Source organism: Callospermophilus lateralis, unplaced genomic scaffold, assembly GCF_048772815.1.
Source record: "Callospermophilus lateralis isolate mCalLat2 unplaced genomic scaffold, mCalLat2.hap1 Scaffold_386, whole genome shotgun sequence".
Classification (NCBI taxonomy): domain Eukaryota; kingdom Metazoa; phylum Chordata; class Mammalia; order Rodentia; family Sciuridae; genus Callospermophilus; species Callospermophilus lateralis.
The window spans coordinates 113,693-138,866 of NW_027514285.1; positions in this window are offsets into that span (position 1 = coordinate 113,693).

Sequence of the window (25,174 nt, forward strand, 5' to 3'; positions counted from 1 at the left end):
AATGGTGCAGCTACGTTCATCAAACAAACTCTTCTCAAGTTCAAGAGTCTAATAGACCACAACACAATAATCATGGGAGATTTTAATACACCTCTCTCACCAACGGACAGATCTTCCAAACAAAAATTGAATAAAGAAACCATAGAGCTCAATAATACAATAAATAACTTAGACTTAATTGATATATACAGAATATACCACCCAACATCAAGCGGATACACTTTCTTCTCAGCAGCACATGGATCCTTCTCAAAAATAGACCATATATTATGTCACAGGGCAAAGCTTAGCAATTACAAAGGAGTTGAGATACTACCATGCATTTTATCTGATCATAATGGAATGAAATTGGAAATCAATAATAAAATGAGCAAGGAAAAACCCTACATCACATGGAGATTAAACAATATGCTACTGAATGAACAAAGGGTTACAGAAGACATCAAAGAGGAAATTAAAAAATTCTTAGAGGTAAACGAAAACTCAGAAACAACATATCGAAATCTTTGGGACACTATGAAAGCAGTACTAAGAGGAAAATTCATTTCATGGAGTTCATTCCTTAAAAGAAGGAAAAGCCAACAAATAAATGACCTCATACTACACCTCAAAGCCTTAGAAAAAGAAGAACAAATCAGCAGCAAATACAGTAGAAGGCAAGAAATAATTAAAATTAGAGCAGAAATCAATGAAATCGAAACAAAAGAAACAATCGAAAAAATTGACAAAACTAAAAGTTGGTTCTTTGAAAAAATAAATAAGATTGATAGACCACTAGCCACACTAACAAAGAGAAGAAGAGAGAGAACCCAAATTACTAGCTTACGGGATGAAAAAGGCAACATCACAACAGACAATTCAGAAATACAGACGATAATTAGAAATTATTTTGAAACCCTATACTCTAATAAAATAGAAGATAGTGAAGGCATAGATAAATTCCTTGAGACATATGAACTACCCAGATTGAATCAGGAAGATATAAACAACCTAAACAGATCAATATCAAGGGAGGAAATAGAAGAAGCCATCAAAAGACTACCAACCAAGAAAAGCCCAGGACCGGATGGATATACAGCAGAGTTTTACAAAACATTTAAAGAGGAACTAATACCAATACTCCATAATCTATTTCAGGAGATAGAAAAAGAGGGAGAACTCCCAAATTCATTCTATGAGGCCAATATCACCCTGATTCCCAAACCAGAGAAGGACACCTCAAAGAAAGAAAACTACAGACCAATATCCCTAATGAATTTAGATGCAAAAATCCTCAATAAAATTCTGGAAAATCATATACAAAAACATATCAAAAAGATTGTGCACCATGATCAAGTAGGATTCATCCCTGGGATGCAAGGCTGGTTCAATATATGGAAATCAATAAACGTTATTCACCACATCAATAGACTTAAAGATAAGAACCATATAATCATCTCGGTGGACGCAGAAAAAGCATTCGACAAAGTACAGCATTCCTTTATGTTCAAAACATTAGAAAAACTAGGGATAACAGGAACTTACCTCAAAATTATAAAAGCTATATATGCTAAGCCTCAGGCTAGCATCATTCTAAATGGAAAAAAAATTGAAGGCATTCCCTCTAAAATCTGGAACAAGACAGGGATGCCCTCTCTCATCACTTCTATTCAATATAGTTCTCGAAACACTGGCCAGAGCAATTAGACAGACGAAAGAAATTAAAGGCATAAAAATAGGAAAAGAAGAACTTAAATTATCACTATTTGCGGATGATATGATCCTATACCTAGAAGACACAAAAGGGTCTACAAAGAAACTACTAGAGCTAATAAATGAATTCAGCAAAGTGGCTGGATATAAAATCAACACGCATAAATCAAAGGCATTCCTGTATATCAGTGACAAATCTTCTGAACTGGAAATGAGGACATCTACCCCATTCACAATATCCTCAAAAAAAATAAAATACTTGGGAATCAACCTAACAAAAGAGGTGAAAGATTTATACAATGAAAACTACAGAACCCTAAAGAGAGAAATAGAAGAAGATCTCAGAAGATGGAAAAATATACCCTGTTCATGGATAGGCAGAACTAACATCATCAAAATGGCAATATTACCAAAAGTTCTCTATAGGTTCAATGCAATGCCAATCAAAATCCCAACGGCATTTCTTGTAGAAATAGATAAAGCAATCATGAAATTCATATGAAAAAATAAAAGACCCAGAATAGCAAAAGCAATTCTAAGCAGGAAGTGTGAATCAGGAGGTGTAGCGATACCAGATTTCAAACTGTACTACAAAGCAATAGTAACAAAAACAGCATGGTACTGGTACCAAAACAGGCTGGTGGACCTAATATCCAGAGTATACAAAGAACTCAAAAAATTAAACAATAAGAAAACAAATAACCCAATCAACAAATGGGCCAAAGACCTGAACAGACACTTCTCAGAGGAGGACATACAATCAATCAACAAGTACATGAAAAAATGCTCACCATCTCTAGCAGTCAGAGAAATGCAAATCAAAACCACCCTAAGATACCATCTCACTCCAGTAAGATTGGCAGCCATTATGAAGTCGAACAATAACAAGTGCTGGCGAGGATGTGGGGAAAAGGGTACTCTTATACATTGCTGGTGGGACTGCAAAATGGTGAGGCCAATATGGAAAGCAGTATGGAGATTCCTGGGAAAGCTGGGAATGGAACCACCATTTGACCCAGCTATTGCCCTTCTCGGACTATTCCCTCAAGACCTCAAAAGAGCGTACTACAGGGATACTGCCACATCGATGTTCATAGCAGCACAATTCACAATAGCTAGACTGTGGAACCAACCCCGATGCCCCTCAATAGATGAATGGATAAAAAAAATGTGGCATTTATACACAATGGAGTACTACGCAGCACTAAGAAATGACAAAATCATGGAATTTGCAGGGAAATGCATGGCACTAGAGCAGATTATGCTAAGTGAAGCTAGCCAATCCCTAAAAAACAAATGCCAAATGTCTTCTTTGATATAATGAGAGCAACCAAGAACAGAGCAGGGAGGAAGAGCAGGAGGAAAAGATTAACATTAAGCAGAGTCATGAAGTGGGAGGGAAAGGGAGAGAAAAGGGAAATTGCTTGGAAATGGAAGGAGACCCTCATTGTTATACAAAATTACATATAAGAGTTTGTGAGGGGAATGGGAAAAAAATAAGGAGAGAAATGAATTACAGTAGATGGGGTAGAGAGAGAAGATGGGAGAAGAGGGGAGGGGGGATAGTAGAGGATAGGAAAGGTAGCAGAATACAACAGTTACTATTATGGTATTATGTAAAAATGTGGATGTGTAACCAATGTGATTCTGCAATCTTTGTAATGTTTTGAATAACCAATAAAAAAATAAAAAAATAAAAAAATAAATAGAATACGACTATGGATATCTCTTAGTGGTAAAACATTTGCCTTAGTATATGTGAGGCCCTGATTTTAATCCTAGTGCCATAAAAATAAATAAATATATAAGTTTTAAAAAATTAAACTTAATTTTTTTAATGTTTAATTTTTATTTTTGGTACCAGGAATTTAATTCAAGAGTGCTTAACCACTGAGCCACATTCTCAGTCCTTTTTATTTTGTATTATAAGACAGGGTCTCCCTAAGTTGCTTGGGGCTCTCTAACTTACTGAGGTTGCTTTGAACTCATGATTCTCCTGTCTTAGCCTCCCAAGCTGCTGAGATTATAGGCAACTTTAAATTTAATTACCACATGTAGTTAGTGGCTATCACACTGGGCAACAAAAATGCAAATAATAACTCTTGAGTTACATGAGAATTACAAAGAGAAAAGTAGAAGTTGATCAGTTCTTAAATAAGAAAATATTCTGAGCCCAGAAAATAGGAAGTTCATTTAACTGGCCACAGTTTTATTTTCCTTATTTTACTAGTGTATTTCATGAGTAGTTTTGAATGCTGATGAATTACTTAATGACTATGAAATGTAGACTGTATGTCTGTGGATTTTACTTTTATGTATTGTGCTTGGAAGTTTAAGTGGGGCTTGAGTTCATAGTAAAACTTAATGTACCTTTGTGAATGAATACAACTGTTTCTTAATTGAACACATTATGTTATTGAACTATTTTATTGAACTAATAAAAAGCCTAATATTAAGTTAGGCAGTATGTCATTGTATGCTTAGAGTAACTGAATGAATAATTTAATTTAATATTGAGTACTTTAAAACAAAAAAACATGTATTATAAGGTAAGATGATTACTATTGTTGATTAAAAGGAGATAGCAAATTTTATACTTATGTGTTGAATAAATTCTCTTTAACATTTTTATATTAGAATTTTTCCCTACCCCTACATCATGCCTGGGCTTAACATCTTTGCACATAGTTTTTATATAATTAATTTCTTCAATGTAGTATCAGTGCAAGATGACTTTTCTATTACATATGGAAATAACATAGGTGCATCTCATATTCATCACAAGAATTAAGGAATTGAGTGTTCTAGTGAGGTAAAGTTATTTTCATTTTCCAAGAAATAGTATTAGAAGTACATTAAACTGAGACTCTTATATTTCTATTTCTTCCTGATAACAAATCAATTAACCACTTCTGAACAATGTTTCCAAAATTGCTAAATAATTTGATTATAAATTCACCTTCATAGAATAATTCAAAGATTTAAAGATTGAATTATTAGTATTCATAATCCTATGCTGTATTTATATGTACTCACATGTTACAATTATTTTTCAGAAATACATGAGATATGGAAGCTAATTGATAATATTATACACACACACAACACATGCTTATATCACAACAATGAAGTAATTTAGTTTCATGTATCCTTTCTCTTTAGAATAAATTAAATTTCTTTTGAAAATCTAATTTTAAAATCACTAATGGCTATGTATACTTTGTAGAAATTAACAGTGTCCGTTTTCCAGACTCAGTCATCATTGATAGTCTGAAATCATTTTTCTTTGACTGCTAACATAGTTTGTTCTTCACCCTTGTGCTTTTCCCTTTGTGCCATATCTAATAAATCTGACAGTAGGTTGCTCCTCTTTTGGCACTTGTGGCAACAGCAAACAACGCAAAGCCCTGTGCACATGGGAATGACTACCTGAGAACCGCCAGGTTGGCCCCACCTGCTAACAACAACAGGATCCCAAAGTCAGTGTCCCTTCCCTGCTCTCTTAAACATTGTTTGGACCTGCTTATGAGCCATCCTATTCTCTCTTGAAAACTTTATTTTGTGAGAAACACTTCCTTTGTATATTCTTCTTGGTTGGTGTGTGTGTGTGTGGAATGCACTAACTCTGTATCTAAACCAAATGTTGAATTGTGGTCTATCCTATAAAGAGAGACTGCAACACTGGGTATAGCAATAAAGCTTTCTAGGTGGTGACATCCAACAGAGATGCTTCACCTCCTTGCTGATTGGCTCCTTGCCTGTGTCTTGGCATGAATTTTGAGCTGCTTCTTGGTTTCTAAATTGCACTTTGAGCTCTGCTACATTGTGCTGTTTTTGCTAAGTTTCACCCAGCCTCACATATGGATTTAAATTACCTATATTATAACCAGTATTGAGAAAAACAAGCGTGGATTTGAGTCCCTCTTTAAAGTGGCTGGGAGGGGTCATGTGACTTGGTTTGGACTTAACTCTGAATCTTAAGTGAAGATTTGTGTTTTGAATCCAGCATGAACACTCACTGATACTGGGCTTGGGGAATTGACTCTTAGCCCTATGTCTATTGTCAATGTGTCTCAACCTTGTGTTGGACCCTGTTTGTAAAGCATTGGTATGATAAACATATACTGTGTTTAATACATGACTCAACCATTTAGAAGTGCAATATTATAGATTAAAAGACTGTTTTTCTCTTTTTGCTAATTTTGCTTTTCTTGTCACTACCAATTTGTATAAATCAAAAATTTTGAGAAGGATTCTTATAGTTGACAATTATATTTTTAATTTACTTTGTTTCATACATTTAGATTTACTTCACTTTTTCTATATATAAAATGATTATTTTCTGAGATTTCTTCATTTTATTCAAACAAATTCACTCATTTGGTGCTTTGACCACAAGATGTCCCCTGCTACCATCTACTTGAGCAAATTGTAATTTAATCAGAACACCCGATTTTTAATAACATTTTTGATACATTCTCTATAACTTAGAGGCAGAGCCTAGAGCGACATCTTCTGAAATGAAATGATTGGAAAATAACATGATGTGAACAAATAAACAAAACACACTGTCAATTTTCTTATAGCTTAGCATCCATCAATCTGAAATGAGAATTTTTACTGGGTGCCAATGTCATGCTCAGACATACATTAATATTGAGAACCAGGAAAGTCCATTTTCAACCAAGTAGATATGTCCACATGGCATGATCTGTCATGTCCCCTTTCCACAATGTTCAACTATCTGGAATTGCTTAATGGTATTCTCCCAAAAAAGACACAATTTTTTTCTCAAAGGCATTCTCACCAGCTAATAATTTAGCATATGTTAACAGACAATTTTCTCTGATAAAATGATAGCAGAGTCATGAGAAATTGGGAATCCATTCCAATAGTATAGTAATTTACAGATATTTCCTCTCAAATATCACATTCTCTATTCATTCTGTATTGCTTGTACAGATATGGTGCCAACACATTTCTGTTTAGCCAGCTGGCTCCCAGTTCAGCTTTTCCAGTAGTAAATCCCACTGGGAAATTGGTATGCTAGGGTAGGAGAAATAAACCCCTTGCTCCTTTTTGATGTTCTACTAGATCATTAGCCACATGTAGCAATATCTTTATCATTGATTACATTTAGAACTCATACCACCACCTAAATAGTCACTTGAACTTCCCCAGAGACACCAACCTCATCTGGCAGGTGCTTTTATCCCAAAGTTTTAATTCTAGTCACCACTAAGATTTAAAGCCTCACATCACAAACAGATTGACAATGGAGTTTTAGTGGAATTCTGTCAGAGTCAAGTGGATTCAGAGGTGACCAAGGAAATGTGGGCATGCACCTACATAGACTTCTGGGTGCTCAACTTACCACTTGTCTGCTTATGTCCTATATTAAATCCACTTTTATCAATGTTCTAAAGTAATGACCAACCATAATATGTAAAAAATTATATGATCCCGGCCAGACATGTTGGCACATCCCTATAATCCTACTACTTGGGAGACTAAGGCAGGAGAATCACAAGTTCAAAGTCAGTCTCAGGAATTTAGTTATACCCCAAGTAACATAGAGACACCCTGTCTCTAAATAAATAAATAAATAAGATCTGGGTAGTAGTTCAGTTGTAAAGGCTCCTGGGTTCATTCCCATTACCAAAAATGAAGAAGAAGATATGCCGCAGGCTGGCTGGCTGCAGCAAAATAACCGGGGGGGGGGGGGGGGGTGACAGGTGACGAACAACTTGTGTAGATTGATGCAGCGGGAGTAGGAGCTGTTTATTGTAGGACAGGAGCGGTATTCTACATTCGACACAGCTTATCTAATTAACATAAACTCGATATAGCAGTCAAGCAATAAGGAATCTCCACACTTAATGGCTCGCTGGCGTTACTTCACAAACCACTCCCTCTGGCATTTTGCCAGGCACCATCTTGACTTGTTTACAGATCATAACATTTCTCTGGCAAAATGCCAGGCGCCATCCTGATTTGTTTACAGACTCTAACAATTCCCCCTTTTGTTTAACTTAAATAATGACCAAAGTGGTTTTTACATAAACACCATGAATAATCTGATACAAGCAGAAGGGGAGGATACAAAATGTCACAATACCAAGCCACTTGATGGCTCCATGCAAAAAATCCTTGGAAAAATTATTCCAGCAATGACACTGTTAGCAAAGATACCAAGTTACAATTTGTTGTAGATTACAGTTTGTTGTCTCAGTCCAGGTAAAGCAGTGTCTCAATAGATTAACTTTCTGCAGGCAGCTAGCTTAAATCACAGTCCAGGTAAGTTCTGCAGGCAACTGGCTTGAGCTGTAGCAGCAGAAACAGCAACAGTTCCGAAGTCTCATCCATTTCTCAGCCAAAGTTTCGTCTAGTTCTTAGCAACACTGGAAATTCTTCCACCTTCTTTTTCACCAGCACTGGGATGAAGGCAGGAACTCCGGATGGCTATAGAAAATCCTGTAGCATTCCACTAAGAAAACAACCTTCTGAAGAATTTAGTACATTTTCTCAAGGTTTTTTTACATTTGAAATAAGCCTTAATGGTGCTCATTACTCATTAGCTTCCAGGTGTGGGAGAACCATTATAGTTATTGGCCTTGGAAACATTAAACTTCAGGGACATGGGCCATCTTCTGCCTGCAGTGTCCCGGGCAGCCCCAGATGGCCCTGGGGAGAGTCCCAGACTCAAACTGCTTCTGGGCACAGGGAGCAAGAGCCTTTGAGACCATGCCTCCTGGTCAGGTTTGGATTTGGGCTCTCGCAGTGGCCTCCCGCTCTTGAGCCAAACATTGCCATTTATTTAATGAAGTGTCACATTCTGAAGATACACAGTGCTGTACATTGTGCATTGTGAAGAAAAAAATAATGTTTAAAGTTTTATAAGGATGTTGTGGCCATGTGATAAATTTAAGTCCCAGTAGATAATAATTTTCCTAAGTCATCATAAAGCAATGCTGGGATGAATGCTGCCATGAGTGGTTAGGTCATTGTAGCATCAATAGAAATATTATAATAGTCTGTGCTCTGTGAAGTGGTCCAAAGTAGATTATACAGAAAGTCAAGCAATGTAGTGATCATGAGTGTAGAAACCATGTGATTGGGTATTGATACTATGATGTAGTGACCAAGAACCAGGAACACCATGCATCTGCCACTAAAGGAATCTCTAGAAAAATGAAAAAATTTCCCTCTCCAAATAAAAGTAGTATTTTCATTGATAAACAACATCTCAGGTATTAATCTTAGTATTTTTCCTACTGATCTTTTTTCGTAAGTCACTTCTGTGCATTTTAGTTAATATATCATTTGGCTCTTATAATACTCAAGGAAGTAAAACATTTAACTAATGGTTATAAAAATGTCAACTGAAAAGATCTTAAGCACAAGCTTCTTGAATTCTGTATTATATAACTTCAAAAATACATAAGTACTTTCTATTAATCTTATTCAATTTAGGAAGGCATAGATATTCTCAAGATTTCAAAATTGTTTATGTCAAAACAGTAAGAAATATATGAAGATTTTCTCAGTGGAATCAAGCAGCTCTATATTTGTTTGGCTTTTGAAATAGTATAAGACTTTGAGTTCATTTCTTCACAAATTTCCTGCTCATAATTCTTTCCTTTGTAAGTATTTATATAAGGTAGTCAGCGTATAAATCTCTTGATACAAAAGAGAGCTGAGAGACAAAAATGTAGATTATCTATGGCAGGAAAAAACATCAATGCAGGAATCAAAGAGACTGCTTGGCACTCTCAGAATTAAAATATCCTATGGTTTATATCTGTTACAGTTGTGAATGTGAAGATTTTGCAAATAGATTTGTAGGAAATAGGACATAAATCAAAAATTTATATGAAATGATACCTACCTGAAAAATATATTTACATATTAAATGCAACCTAGAATGCATGGGAAAAAAAAACACATCTTGTTCCAAATCATATATGGGACTTTTTCCCAATATAAATTTATAGATTCCTTTGAAGAATAATTAGTATTAATATAAAAATACACAAATGAGTTTTCTTATTTTAGAGATGTTAAGATTTATTTTAGAAAATTTAAATTGCTCAAACAGAAGATAGACCACATTTAAAATTTTAAACTTCTATTTCTTTAGTGTTCATAGTTGTTGTTTGATTGTATGCTGTTTTTATATATAAATACCTTGGCACATGATAGAAAGTTATGAATTACTTTAAGCATCTCTTCCCTTTAGCAATTTTCAACAAAACTCTTATACATCTCTTTATCAAGTTTTCTAAAATAAATAATTGCTAAAGCAATAATTTAATTGATGAATGAAAAATATTATTATATCAAAACACTAACTAGTTACTGTTTATTATTAGTTATTATTATGCTGCTACTATTTATTATGTGATTAACATATATAATACCTGGTAAGGGGCCAATGACATCAGCAGCCATTTATAATACACACATATAATGCAGAAGAAGGTGACATTATACTTTATAGCTTCTTCCTTCTGATGGCTTTCATGATTAGTTTGATATTTTATTTTAGGAAACTAAGCCCAAAATGTATTAATCCCTAAAAAGTACTCATTAATATGACCAATGTTTATCATAACCTCTGGAATCTTTGTTTAAAAAATAATTTTGATCACTTGTTCTTGGATTTATAGAAAAAGAAGCCTCTGGGTGAATCCATTATAAATGCATTAAAGTATGGAGACTTAAAAGAGTATATAGTATGGTACTGATTTCTCAAAACCTCATTGTGCTCCAACATCAGTAATATTATACATTTGGAGTGATTTTAATCACATAACAGCATTGTGCTTTGCACTGAAAAGTTGCTACTGAAGAATGAAAAAAAATTTAAAAGTATCACAAACTATATTTGCATCCAAATTACAAAAAAGGAAATATAAAATTTAAAAAATCAAGATAATGAGTTGCTTTATCAATGCAGTCATAACAAAGTTGTTGTATGGCAAGTTCTCACTACCTTTTATTTTTTTCTGCTTTGTTTTGCATATTAATTAATTGGTTTTCTGATTCCAGAACAATTAAGTATCCTCAGAGTAATTAAAAATGGTCTACATAAATGAAATAATGCATGTTATTTTAAGACAATATTCTAAGGATATTCCAATCAAAGTTAGACAAGGAAATTCATGTTTAGGAGCATCACATTAAGTGTTGTCACCATGACTAGCAGAAAAAAAAACTAAGCAAGATATTCAAGTCATAAAAGTATTACTAGTTATGAAAATAAATGACACCAAGTTGATTTTTCTAACACAACAAAGAGAAAGATTTGGTGTGGTAACATAATTCCAAGGGAGAATCCTATGTGCAGAATTATACAAAGGATAACTACTTTGTAATAGTACAAGTATGCTTTGCATAATCCAGTCCCTGACTTTCATTTCAACCTCTGTTTTTCCCAGGCTCCTCTTAAATATACTTCTGATTGACTGTTATTTTTCCAGATTGTTGAACAAACCAAACTTGCCCTGGCTTTAGGGTCTTTTAACTTCATCTTCTATTTGACTGAACAGATCTTTACATCAGTTTTGTAGCTATTTCAGTTTATGTTTAAGCTTAGATGTTCTGTTTTCAGAAAACTTTATTAAGCTATCTCTCTTTACCAAACTCCATTACCATCAAATGCCATATTTCATTATTTTTAAAAATTTGAATCAATTTTTAAGAATATATTTCCTGTTTTTATTTCCATTATATTTTCCAATACCTCATGGATCAGTCACATGAGTACAAGAACAATAGTATTTGACAATGCTTTATCCCAGACAGAAAAGCAGTGGTCCATAATCCTCAAAGAACAGAGGAATAATATAGTAATTGAACGAGACAAGAAAAGTCAATATGGGCCAGATCACTAATGTGTGCCAGGCTTACCTTTGATGAATGGCTTTGAATTTGAAGGATATTAGAATTTATTGAAGAGTTTTAGAAATAACATGGTCTATTTGTGTTTTGTGAAGCAGTGTTTTGACAACTGGGGCAAATCTGTCCCAAAAGGTGTGAGCAGGCCAGGAATAAGATGGAATAAAGAGAATTGAATATAAAATAAAGAAAATTGAAAATAAAATAAATAAAGAAACATAGTATACTTACTATCATTTTCTCTACTCTTTCATTTTCAATAGCATATTTTATTCTGTTTGATATACTATACCCCACCAGTAATTGACTAATAATTTTTAGTTTAAGAACTAAATTATATGTGAAATATATAGGAAAAAAATTAATGGTCAATTACTGGTGGGATATAATATATCAAACAGAATAAAATATGCTATTGAAAATGAAGGACAGAGTGGAAAAAATGATAGTAAGTATACTACATGTTTCTTTGTTTATTTTCTTCCTTTCAAGGCACATGAAGATTTTAGGGCTTTCTGTAGTTTATTTTCGATAGAAATGGTTAAATATACTTTATAAAGTTTCTATACCACTTAACATTTCTGAGAGAATGAAAGCATATGATGAAGTTAAAATACTTTTTAAGACTTATATGGTTATGCAAATTATAGCCATTTATATTTCCATCTTCAAATTCTTTAAAATATTTTTTATGGGTTGCAGATGTAGTCTCACAAACAGCATTGTACTTGAACTATTCACAATAAATATTATAACTATTTAATAATGGAGATTGATTATTAAATACTTTCAAATTGGTATTTTGAAAAAACATTTTTCAATATCTTGATTACAAAATTTTGTCTTATAAACTACTATATTATTGTAGCTGTCATATCTGTGATTCAGATATATTCAGGTTGAACTTCAAGATATTATTTAATTATTTGAAATTGCTTTCATGTTATGAGATTTTAAATGGCTAATTATTTGTGATTTTATTTAATAAGGAATTTTATTTTAAAAAATTCTATATGGATATAATCAGGATTCAAGAGTAATTCAGGGAACTTTATATTTTGTAAGTTCCTAGGACTGGGAAAGCAGAAACGCCAGCATGAACCCAACCCCTCATGGGCCACTGGTTTTGAAATACCTTTCTCACAATAGGGTAGTCCCCTTCCAAGGTTTGGGACATGTCAAAACCAGCAGCAATGACCAGATGGGGCAGCCTAAACTCAGACTCCTGTACTCAAAATTTATATTTCTACATATAGGGATACTCTGAGACATTGTATCTCTACCTATAATCAATCAAATATTCCAATAAGGTCCAGGAATTGTGCTTTTTTGTTTTTTTCAGTCAGGGTCCCTTGCCAGGCCAAATTCCAAAAGGGAAGCTGGTAAGAGGATTACTTGTACCTGCCAGCAAGTGGAAAATTTCTTACTGTGATTGGCCGTACAAACAGGGCTGAAATGAATATTTTTGGATAACTCTCAGTAATGTCAGACACACAAAGCAGTCAGCATTCTAGACCACCTAGAGACTACCTCTGCCTCTTGGTCTCAGATTTTTGTGTGGGCCCCTCTGCTGGTTCCAAGTCATGTCTGTGGGCCTGTCCACTATTGTGAATGATATCATAGCCATTTTTGTTAACCACCGCACTCATGGGCCCCAAAAATTACTTAAGAAATTAAAAGTCAGGATGTATATGATCATTTATTGAATGCAGTAATAAATCACAAGAGACAATCACCTTTATCTCTGGGTCTCAAGTCATGTATGGGCCTCCCCACTGGCTCTCAATGCTTCAGATTGTTTTTTTTGGGGGGGGGGTGCTACCTGTGGTGTGTCACTCCTGAATGTGACAGTAATGGGAAGATATATCTCTTATGCTATGCTCACTTCCTATCCATTGCTGATCTTTAGTAGGATTACCAAATTGCCTCTAGTGTCAGGAGATTATCTGGGGGTGGCCTCATTAATCTCATCCATATAGATAGAATGCAAAAAGAGCCATTTCATCAATATGCTTTCTTCAATTAGAATCAATTTCATGGATATGTAACTTGAGCAATATCTCAGGGCATTGCTCTGAGAAGGACCCCACTCTCGGTGTAATTCTGTGATATTGTTATCTGAAATTTATCATAATTTTGAATAATGACACTTAGTATATATTTTTCACTGGTCCCTGCATGTGATGTAGCCCATCCTTCCACCGTTTTTGAAATAATAGCATCATACTCCCTTATGTATCTCTTAATCTTTGCTGGATGACATCAAACACTTCTGTTAAAATTGGACTGCTGTCATTCAGTCTATGTACCTCTGGTATAGCCAATAGGCAGACAGTGACATGTGGAAGACAATGCTCGGTTCACATAAAAGGAGATTACATTCTAATAATGCAGAGATGTGACTGAATTCAAGAGAAGATATACTTGGAAAACATGTTCTATATTTGTGTCATAAAATTTCAAACAAGAAATGTAAGGCTGAAGTTGTGGCTTAGTGGTAGGATGCTCACCCAGCAAGCATAGGAACTGGGTTCAATGCTCAGCACCACATAAAAACAAAATAGAGATAGAGATATTATATCCACCTAAAACTAAAAGATAAATATTTTAAAAGAGAAAGAAATATAACCAGAAAACAAATATGGTTCAAATGATAGATTTATTTTTATACTCAGGGTAAGACTAACATCTGAGGTCATTATTAACTATGTACATTAACTACCTTTGAGTAAGTAATTGGATGTCAATAATTAGATAAGGATGGAAGATAATGTGGAGTTATAAACAATGATGTGACCAACATAAAAGAAATTGCATTAAGTAACTTCAGAGAAAAAATGTTCTATATATTTTTTCATATAAACCTGTCATTAGATCCATAGAGTTATGAATAGTAACAAAATTACTAAATACTATACTGGAATGGAACAAATTTTTTCCAGTAACTGTGCTTTTAACAGTGAAAAGCTTAATGATTGAAGAGCTTGATTCCTGGATGTGAATGGGAAAACTGTGTCTGGAGACTACCAGGAATCATCTAAATACATAATAGTTCTGTGCACATTTTTGTAAATCTTCATTGATAATTTACTATAGGTCATATTGACTCAGATATTTTGCTAATATTTTTTTAACTTTTTTTTAAAATCAAATAGTTTATAGAAGAAAGGTTAATATGAAAAATAATTTCCTGGGAAATCACATACCTTGATGGAAGTCCTAGACTTTGATATATTGACTATTAAATGTGAAGCTGTAAAATTAAATATAAATTAAATCAACTCTGTAAAATTATAGTACCACATAATATATGTGAGTGGAGTGCTCATTACATCCCATTTAGCCCCAGTCTATAGCAATGGATTTTGTGAAAGATACCCTAGTCAGTTTTTCTTATTTCACCATGTGTATTCTATACATGATCACTTCACAAATGCCTTCCTAAATCTCTACACTTTTATCTAGCTATATCTCACTTAAACTCATTTTTTTATAAATGACATAAAATTGTTTGAAATATTCAAAGCTAAAAACTGGTTTTTGAAAATATTTTTTCTGATCAGCAAATGTATAAAATATATAATGAAATATTTTCAAATATTTTCTATATAAAATGTTACATAAAAATTTATCCAGTTATATTTATAGATCAATTATAAAGCCAAAACAGAAAAGAAAATCTATAATTATGTATCCAGTATTTAAATGGACATTGACATGTGTGCTTAATTTAGTTCTTATAAACTTGTAGTTACTTTATTTAAAATGTATTGTGAAATTTTATTAATTTTTGGCCCTATAAAACCTAGAACATGACTGCTTTGGTTATGTATTGGTTGCTCCCAACATTCAGAAGGGCCTACCAATTTTTTCCCCCCTCCACTGTTAGTGTTTTAAAGTGATACAATTTGTATCTTTCTTTAAAAAAGGTATTTCCTTATACCCAGATTACTGGATTCTAAGAATCCTTACCAAATTTCCAGGCAGATCTGTTGTCAAAAGACTTACTTACTGAACTTTGGCATGTATGTAAAACATTTAGTCATCCAGAATGCAACTACTCCAGGCTTACCAGCAATTATTATTTCTATTATTCAACATAATATACCAAAAAGACATTATTTGGACTGTTAAGATCATTCAGTATTTTGGGGAGTATTTTATTACTGAGAGCATACTAAATCAGTCAACATGACCGCAGATCAAGATAGCAAGGTGTGCGATATTTTACCACAGCAATTCAAATCACATTGGAAAACATGCCAGGTTAATAGATGTCCTACATGATACTCACAACTGAGTTCAACTGTTTCAGTAAAGATGTAATATGAAGGAATACCAGCAATTACCAAAATTACCCGGTTGATTTTGTAAGGTTTTAAAGCCATACCCCCAATAAATTTATACATGTCAAAGGAGGGTAATTAATTGGGGATGTTGTAGAAATCAATAACATGTTCTTCCAAACTCTTGCTGGCACAAAGGATGGCTATTATTCTAAGCAAGTAATACTACCTTTGGTGTTTTATCCCCGATCTACCTATGGTAATACTCCATTTCCAGAACTGTGAGAAATAAGTTTTTGAGGTTTATATACTAACCAGTTGTGGGATTTTTGTGATAGTAGGTCAAACAGACCAAGACAAATAGCAAAGATATGACCAACAGATCATGGTAAGTAAATAATTGGAAATACATCTTCAGGAAAAAAGGAAACTAATGTAATTTGCATTTTGTTTTTTATGCAAGGATATAGACAATAGTACAAAACAGGTACTACTGCATACACACGTAAATTGGAATAGATAGTATGGATATATTTAAAGGCAACTGATTGAAAGGGAATTTTACAGTAAAGAACTGAACTCAGTAAATAAAGAATAACATTTAAGGAGTTTGAAAACAAAGGGAAAATTAAAACTATAGAAAAAAGAGTTTGGAGAGAAGAGATGAAACACAGTGGTTGGACTGACTTCTGTAAAGGCAAGACTTCAGATACTGAGGGATGATATGAAATTGGCTTCAGATAGAAATAATATCAATACTATTAGGTCAGTATGTCCTGGGGTCTTCAATTAGAAAATCCCAATTTTCTCCGGAATTAATACTTTGGTATTATAAGGATATATAAGAAAATTAATCTCTTTTAAAAAAATTAAAAGTAATTTTGATTTCTGAGATAGAGTACAAAAGTGACAAATGCGAACAGACTTGAATTTCCAGTGGCTAATATTTATTTCAAATAACTACATTTCACCTAGACAGAAAGCAATGAAGCAAAATTGCTTATTCTCTGGTCTTTAACATGTATATATTTAGATGAAATCAGGTAAATAGCAACCCTAACATCTGAAGTTTCATTTTGTGTCTTATCAGCATTAAGAATGCTATAATTACTCTGACTTCAATAAGTGTCTAATTAAGTTTGTATCATGAAAATGTTGGTATTTCCAAAGGCAATAAAATATATGAAAAGTATTAATGTCAATGATCACTTTGCTTACATTTGTCTGTAATGATAAATCAGTCTAATTACAGAATGAACACATATACCCTATATCTTACTTTTTAAAAGTAATTTTATTTCACAAAGTAGATCAGAAAATACTATGCATATAGGTATATTTATTATATGATATGGAAATAAGGCCTTTATTCAGAAATACTATCCACAAATATTTCAATTATAATATTTACTGAACATGTCAAATAATATAAATATTATTGAACTATTTACTTGATGGTTTTTTTATCTTTCAAGGGAGGATCTTAAGATATGCTTTTTAACATTTTCAAAATACTACTTTTTAAATTTATGCCGTAATTTTTGAAAACTAAATATAATTCAGCCTATTTGGGCAACTTAATTTTTGTAAATTAAAATCATATCTGAGGGCAAACTTTTAAGGTGTGACAAGAAAATCTACAAGTTAAATATATCTCTGTTGCAAATTTCTAGTAATTCCTAAAGTGATTGAAACAAGTTTTGAGTATTAGAAACAATGATTATTGTTGCCTCTAAGTTCAGTTTTCACTAAGAGAATATAAAATAGTTTTTGACTCTGAGAAGCTCAGGATCATTCCAGAAACATCAGATAAACCATAGAAGAAAACCACCAGTACTTTTTGACCAAATTCAAATCATTTCCTAGTCTTTGCAGAATGATGGATTAATGAAGTTATGCTGTGAAACTCGCAAAGTCCTATGGCCTTTGCTCTTACTCAGCTCAAAGTCCACCATCCTCCTGTGACACCTGACAGACACTATCCTGCTTCTGCTGTAGGGACTTCATGACATCAGAGTGGACTGTGTTCACACACAAACTCTCAGAGAAGTTCTAGATCTTCAATTCCATCTTTACTTTTGCTCCACTGCCTGTTTATTGTACACAATCAAGAAGCACATAAATTGGATAGCTCAATATTTTTATTTATGCTATCAGGTCAGTGGTACTGGATAGGATGGTTGTCACAGATTTTAAGTGGCATACATGGAGTGAAGTAGCAATCTTTGATGAATTTGGGGGATCCATGTTCTGGTGGCCAGACACAACTATACTAGGAACCCAGACTTTCCAGGGTCCAGGGTCTGATTCTCTTTCTCTCTCTCTCTCTCTCCTCTCTCTCTCTCTCTCTCTCTCTCTCTCTCTCACACACACACACACACACACACACACACACATCAAAGATTGCTACTTAACTCTATTTATTCCACATAAAATCTATGACATGGATGTGTATGTGTGTGTGGGGATATATATATATATATATATATATATATATATATATATATATATATATATATTAGACTGTGCATAGGTTTTTTTTATATTCTCACGGGAAATGCGGGAAAGGCTGCAAGCTGGAAATGCAGGATCATGACTGCATCAACTTTGTTTCCTCCTGAAGCTTCATTTGTTGGTTTGCTAAAGCTGTTTTCCTGCTGTGTCCTCACATGGCCTTTTCTTTGTGCACATGCATCCTTGGTGTCTCATCCTCTTCTTATAAACACAGTAGTCATATCCAAATAGAGTCTCACTCTTATACCATATTTAATATAAATAACCTCTTCAACAGCTCTAGTTCCAAATACAGTTTTATTTGGGTATTGGGGCTTCAACATGAATTTAAGGGGACATAATTTCATCTGTAATGTATGTTTCTATCTTTAGTCACCAGAAGCAGAGACTTATTTTGAGTCACCTTATTACTGAAAGAGCTATTCAAAATCCAGCATGTTTTTGGTTAGAAATTGCTAGAAAATATTTTATTAAAAATAAACAAAAAATAAAATATAACAAGCGCAACAAACAGTCAATGCATCACCCTACAACTTTACCAAATGCTCTCATTTCCCATTTCTCAAGGAAAAGCAATTATGCTTGTCTTTTTAGGTGATTTCCATGTGTTTGTGTGTGTATGTGTGTGTGTGTGTGTGTGTGTGTGTGTGTATGTGTTAGTATGTTATAAAAAGACACATACGCATAATGCCTTATTCTATATGATATTAGATAATATTTCTAAATACAGTCATATGGATCACAAGTGTTCCTGAACTTGGGAAAAATGGGCTAGTAACTATAAAATAGAGTTTTCAGAACCAACTTTGCAGATTGAATCACAAAAGTGGAAACCAAGAGTGAGTAATTTCTGCTTCATCCTGATGGTCCAGTATTATTGAACATGGATGCTCTTACTGTTGCATTCAAGAATTGATAGAAACTTTCTGTGTACTTACTTGTCTATTCACAATGAAAGGGAAATATAAATTACATAAATGCAAAGTCATTTTAAGTTCTAGTATTTTTTAAGAACATAAAATAGAATCCAAAGTCAGGATGTATGAAGAAAAAACATCAAAATTTTTTTATTCTACCACCAAAACATTAAAAGAATCCAATATTATCCTAAAGATATACTGTGAATCTTGCCAAAGTTTTCTTATATTATTAGACAAAACAAGATATCCATGACTATGATAAATAATAGAATGATGTGTAAATAGTATATAGACAAGTACAAAGGCAGGCAGATTGTAGATGATAGATAGATAGATAGATAGATAGATAGATAGAATTTTTATGATTATATAATGTTTCTAGTTAGATGAGTAAATAGATGAATGATAAATGAAAATAATATGCTTAGTATATTTTGATGATTAAACATCATTTGTTAAATTATAAGTTTTTTTAAAAAAACTAATATATGTGAATTTCTTATAAAGTCTTTGTTTTTATTTTTATGACTAGGATAAGGTTGAATTTGTAGAATAAAATATAAAGTACTACTTCTGCTTCAATTTTCTAAAGTGTTCCAAATTAGTATAGAATTTCTTCCTTAAATTTTTGGTAAAACTCAAAATTGAACCCACCAGACACTTCTTAAACTTTTGATTCAATATCCTTAACAGACATAAACCTATTCCGATTGTCTATTTTCTCATGTGCATTTTGGCAGAATTTGTCTTTCAAGTAATTGGTTCATTTCATCTATGCTATCAAATTTATAGGATATTTCTGTTTGTTAAGTGATCCTCCCCCGCCCAGGGTATGATTAATATTTTATGTTACACGTAGGTTTGAGAAGAATCTATTTGCTTTATACCACTGTTGGATGAACTATTCTATAGATGTCGATTATATCATCTTGAGAGATTTTAATGGTGGATTCATCTCTGTCCTTACTAACTTGTGACCTGTCAGTCAGATTGCTCATTTCTGCAAGAAATGAAACTTTCAGCTATTAGAGCAAATTCCTGTTTCCTTTGCCATTCTATCAGGTTTTGCTTCCATTAAAAAATATTTATGTATTGTAATTAGATATGATGACAGCAGAATGCATTTTGATTCATTGCACACAACTGCAGTCACAAATTTCATTCCTCTGGTTCTACATGATGTAGCATTGTACAATATGTGCAGTCATACACGTACCTAGGGTAATGATGTCTATCTCATTCCCCCATATTTCCTACCCCCACCCACTTCCTTCCTTTTCCCTCCCTCCCCTTTGCCCAATCAATGTCTCTCCATTTTTCCCATGCCTTCCGGCTTTATGGATCACCATCCACTTATCAGAGAGAACATTTAGTTTTGGGGGATTGGCTTACTTCATATGGCATGATAATCTCCAATTCTACCCATTTACCAGCAAATTCCATAATTTTATTTTCTTTTAATGCTGTGTAATATATATATATATATATATATATATATATAAATCACAGTCTCTTTATCCATTCATCTATTGAATGGCATCTAGTTTGATTTCGTACTTTAGCTATTTTGGTATTTTGAATTGAGCTGCTATGAACACTGACGTGGCTGATTTATTATAGTATGCTGAAATTAAGCCCTTGTGTGTAATTGGAGGACTGGGATAGCTGGGTCAAATGGTGGTTCCATTCCAAGTTTTCTAAGGAATCTTACCAGCAATATATGAGTGTGACTTTTCCCCAACATCCTCACCAACACATATTGTTGGTTGTATTCTTGATAACTGCCATTCTGACTGGCACGAGATGAAATCTTAGAGTACTTTTGATTTTCATTTCTCTAACTACTAAAGATGTTGAACATTTTTTTTTCATATATTTGTTGATCAATTTATATCTTCTGAGTAGTGTCTGATTAGGTTCTTACCCCATTTATTGATTGGGTAGTTTGGTGTCGAGTTTTTTGAGCTTTTTATATATCCAGAAGATTAGTGCTCTCTCTCTGCCTTCATATTTGATACATTGTTATTGGCACAGACATAAGAAGAAATGGTACATTTTCTTGAAGAGTATGAAATGTTTTTATATATAAATAGGCTTCTTTATTCGTAATAACTTTACTTCTTATGTCTTCTTTGTCTGAAATTAACACAGTGCATGCAGCTTTCTGTTGATTAGTGTTAGCATGATACATATTTTTAGATCCTATTATTGTTAAACTATAGGCATCTTTATATTTAAAGTGAGCTTCCTGGAGACAATATATAGCTGGAATTTGTTTACTTTATACATTCTGGTAATTTCATATTTCAATTGATACATTTATATAATTGGTTATCAAAGTGATCAACTATACAATTGGCTTGATTGCTATTACATTTATTAATATTTTCTATTAATTTCCCTTGTTTTCTCTCGCTATTTTTGTCCTTTGCTTTTTTCTCCTATTTGTGGTTTAATAAAACCTTTCAATATTTCTATTCTCTCTCTTTTCTTAGGATAGCAATTAAACTTTTTGAAAATTGTTTTTAAGAGTTGCATAGTGTTTACAGAATACTTTTGTTGACCTCAGTACATTTTAAAACATTATACTATTTTATTGATAGTTCAGTTATTTCATAATTTTTGTAAAAAATCTCTAATTCTGTCCTAACTTTCCTTTTTATCATTGCTCTTATTAAATACATTTACAGATAAGAATATATAAACTATGCCTATGTGTATATATGTATATAATCAAATACTTTGTTGCAGGTATCATTTGAACAAGCTTCTATCTTCTAGATCAATTGAGAATGAAAATGAAAATTTCATTTTACTTTATTTGTTTTGTAGTGATCTTCCTTTCATAATGAAGGTCTGAGTTTCAATATACCATTTTTCTCTGAGAAAATTCTGAATGTCTATATTTCTTCTTCATTCTTTGGGGGAAGGATAGTTTTTATACATTTTTATTGGTGCCTTTTTCTTTTATAGTGTAAATTATAGAATTAGATAACAGTGGGATTCATTATGACATATTTCTATATACATGGAATATAATTTGTTCCATATAATCCCTAGTAATTCCCTTTTTTCCTATTTTTCTTTCTCCCCCTGTTTTACTTCCTCTTCTTTACCAAGCTTCCTTCAATATATTTATTGTTTTTTATTTGTCAATTATAATATACATAAAAGTCAAATTTACTGTGGAATATTAATATATTTACATAGAAAAATTTGCTCAATTCCATTCTACAATTTCTAGCTTTTCCTGACCCACCCTCATGTCTCTCAATTCCCTTCTTGTACTTCATTGATATCCTTTCTTTTTGCATGGGTTTCTTCCATCTTTCCTCCCTTACTTTGCTCTTGTTTTCATATATGAGAGAAAATATTAAATCCTTGACTTTCTGAATCTTGTTTATTTCACCTTTTTTCACTTTACTTGAGTTCCTTCCATTAACTAGCAAATGCCTTAATTTCATTACTCTTTATGTCTAAATAAAACTACATTTTGCATATGTGCGTGTGTGAATGAGCGCGCATGCGTGTGCACACACACACACACACACACACACACACACACCATATTTTCTTTATTCATTCATCTGGTGATGGACACCTGGTCTAGTTCTATATCTTGGCTATTGTGAGTTGTGCTACTAGACAGAGACAAAACATAGATACAGTCCATATGATACTTGACAAAGGTGCTGAAAGCATATACTGGGGAAAAGATAGCTTTATTAATCAATGGCACTGGGAAGATTGGCTATCCATATGTAGTTGAATAAAACTAGACTACTGCTTCTAATCTTGCTAAAAATGTTTACTTGAAGTGCATAAAAGAGCTGGAAATTAGACCAGTAACTTTGTAACAGCTAGGAGAAAACACAGGGTCAAAACTACAATACGTCAGCACAGGCACCAACTTCCATAACAAGATCCTAAAGCTCCAGGAATAAAACCAAGAATCAATAGATTAGGCAACATCAAATTAAAATGCTTCTGCATAGCTAAGGAAGAAATTAAAGCCAGAAGGTTGGGGGGAGTCTACACAATGGGAGAAAATCTTTGACATCTACTCCTCCAGAACAACAAATTAAATACAAACTGCAAAACTACATACAAAATAATGATAACAGACATTTTTTAAAGAAGAAGTATATATGATCAAGAAATATAAATCAACTTTAAACATCCCTATATAATCTGGGAAATGCAAATAAAAATTAAATTGAGATTTCATCTCACCCTGGTTAGTATGCCAATTATCAAGAATACAAATAATAATAAATGCTGACAAGGAAGTAGTAAGAAAGGTCCACCTATAATTGCTGTTGAGACTGCAAATTTGTAGAACCACTTTGAAAAGCAATGTGGAGATTCTTCAAAAGATTAGGCCTGGAACTACCATATGACTCAGCTATTCCACTTGGTATTTATTGGAAAGAATTAAAATCAGAATACCATAGTGATACAGCCACTTTAGTGTTCAAAAGAGTGCAATTCTCCTTCTGTTTTGAGAGACAATTTTGCAAATAAAAAGTTTAGGCTTCCTTTGTGTTTGAAAGATTTTAAATATTTTACTCTATTCTTGCTTGCATTGCATCTAAGAAAAAAATCAGATGTAGTTCTTACAATTATTTCTCTAATAGGCAGGAGTTTTTGTTTCCGCTATAGACTTTTAAAATTTTTATTTATATTTGATTTTCTGTGGTTTGAAATTGAGATACCCAAATGTAGTATTTTGGGTACTTATTTTGCCTAGTGTTTTCTAAACTGCCTTGATTTATAGTTTGGTATATGACTGTAATTGAGAAAAATTCTGTTTAACTTTTCCTTTCTGATATGTATACATCTATATCCTGATCACAGATATTTTTTCCTCAAGACAAGTTCTTATTGATATACAATGTTTTTAATTTATCAGTACACTGTATGGTCTCTGCAATGATTCCTATTCCAGAATATCTGAACGTCATACAGTGTAATTTGAATGGGAAATGCAGACACTTTAATAGCCCATGTTCAATATGCAGAAGCCCTTACAGAAGTTATTGTATTGTTTTTCTGTGACAAAGTTAAAATGTATTGTCCATTTCAAAGATAAATCATTTCAATTTTAATAGAAAAGTACTTTTTGGTAACTTTTAACTGGACTTTTATGTCAAAGCAAGGCTATAGAGAATGAGAGAAAAATGAAAGGGATTTGTATTTTTTATACATGTCTATCTTCTTATTTGTAGAACTAGAGTGAACCCCATTCTTTTCTGTGACCTAGTGCATATGATAATAGCATGCATGGAATGTATCTTTTTTGAAAGCTGAGCCTACCTTTCATATTTTATATGAAATAATGACATTAACAAAATGTTGTATGTATTTCAACTTTATAATTTTAATTAGTTTTAATTCATTAGGTAATTAAATAACTGTTCCTATATTTTAATTTTCAGTTAGCTAATTTTTATGCTATATTATCTATTTGTCTTATTGCAGTCCAGTCAGAGAATGGGGCCAACCTCATTTCTGTATCTGAGCATTCATTGGAATTAATTTATCTAATAACTTAGAGAAATATGATATCTGAAATAGCCAGATTTTAAATAATAATTTTCTGCTTGTTTTATTTGTGAATATAGTATCTATGTGTTTGTGATGCATATTCTCTAATATGTATTAATTTTCTAGCTAGACTTTATCTAATATATTCCTTTTAATATAAAAACTGGTCAAGCTTATATTTCTTGGTGCCTTCCTTTTTAATGCAGAAAATAATTTTTATCCACATTATCACTGCATAGTTAAAATGCAAATGTAGATTCATGCCCAGTCCTGAAACTAGATCAGGCAATGCATCTTAATTAATATTGTTCTAAA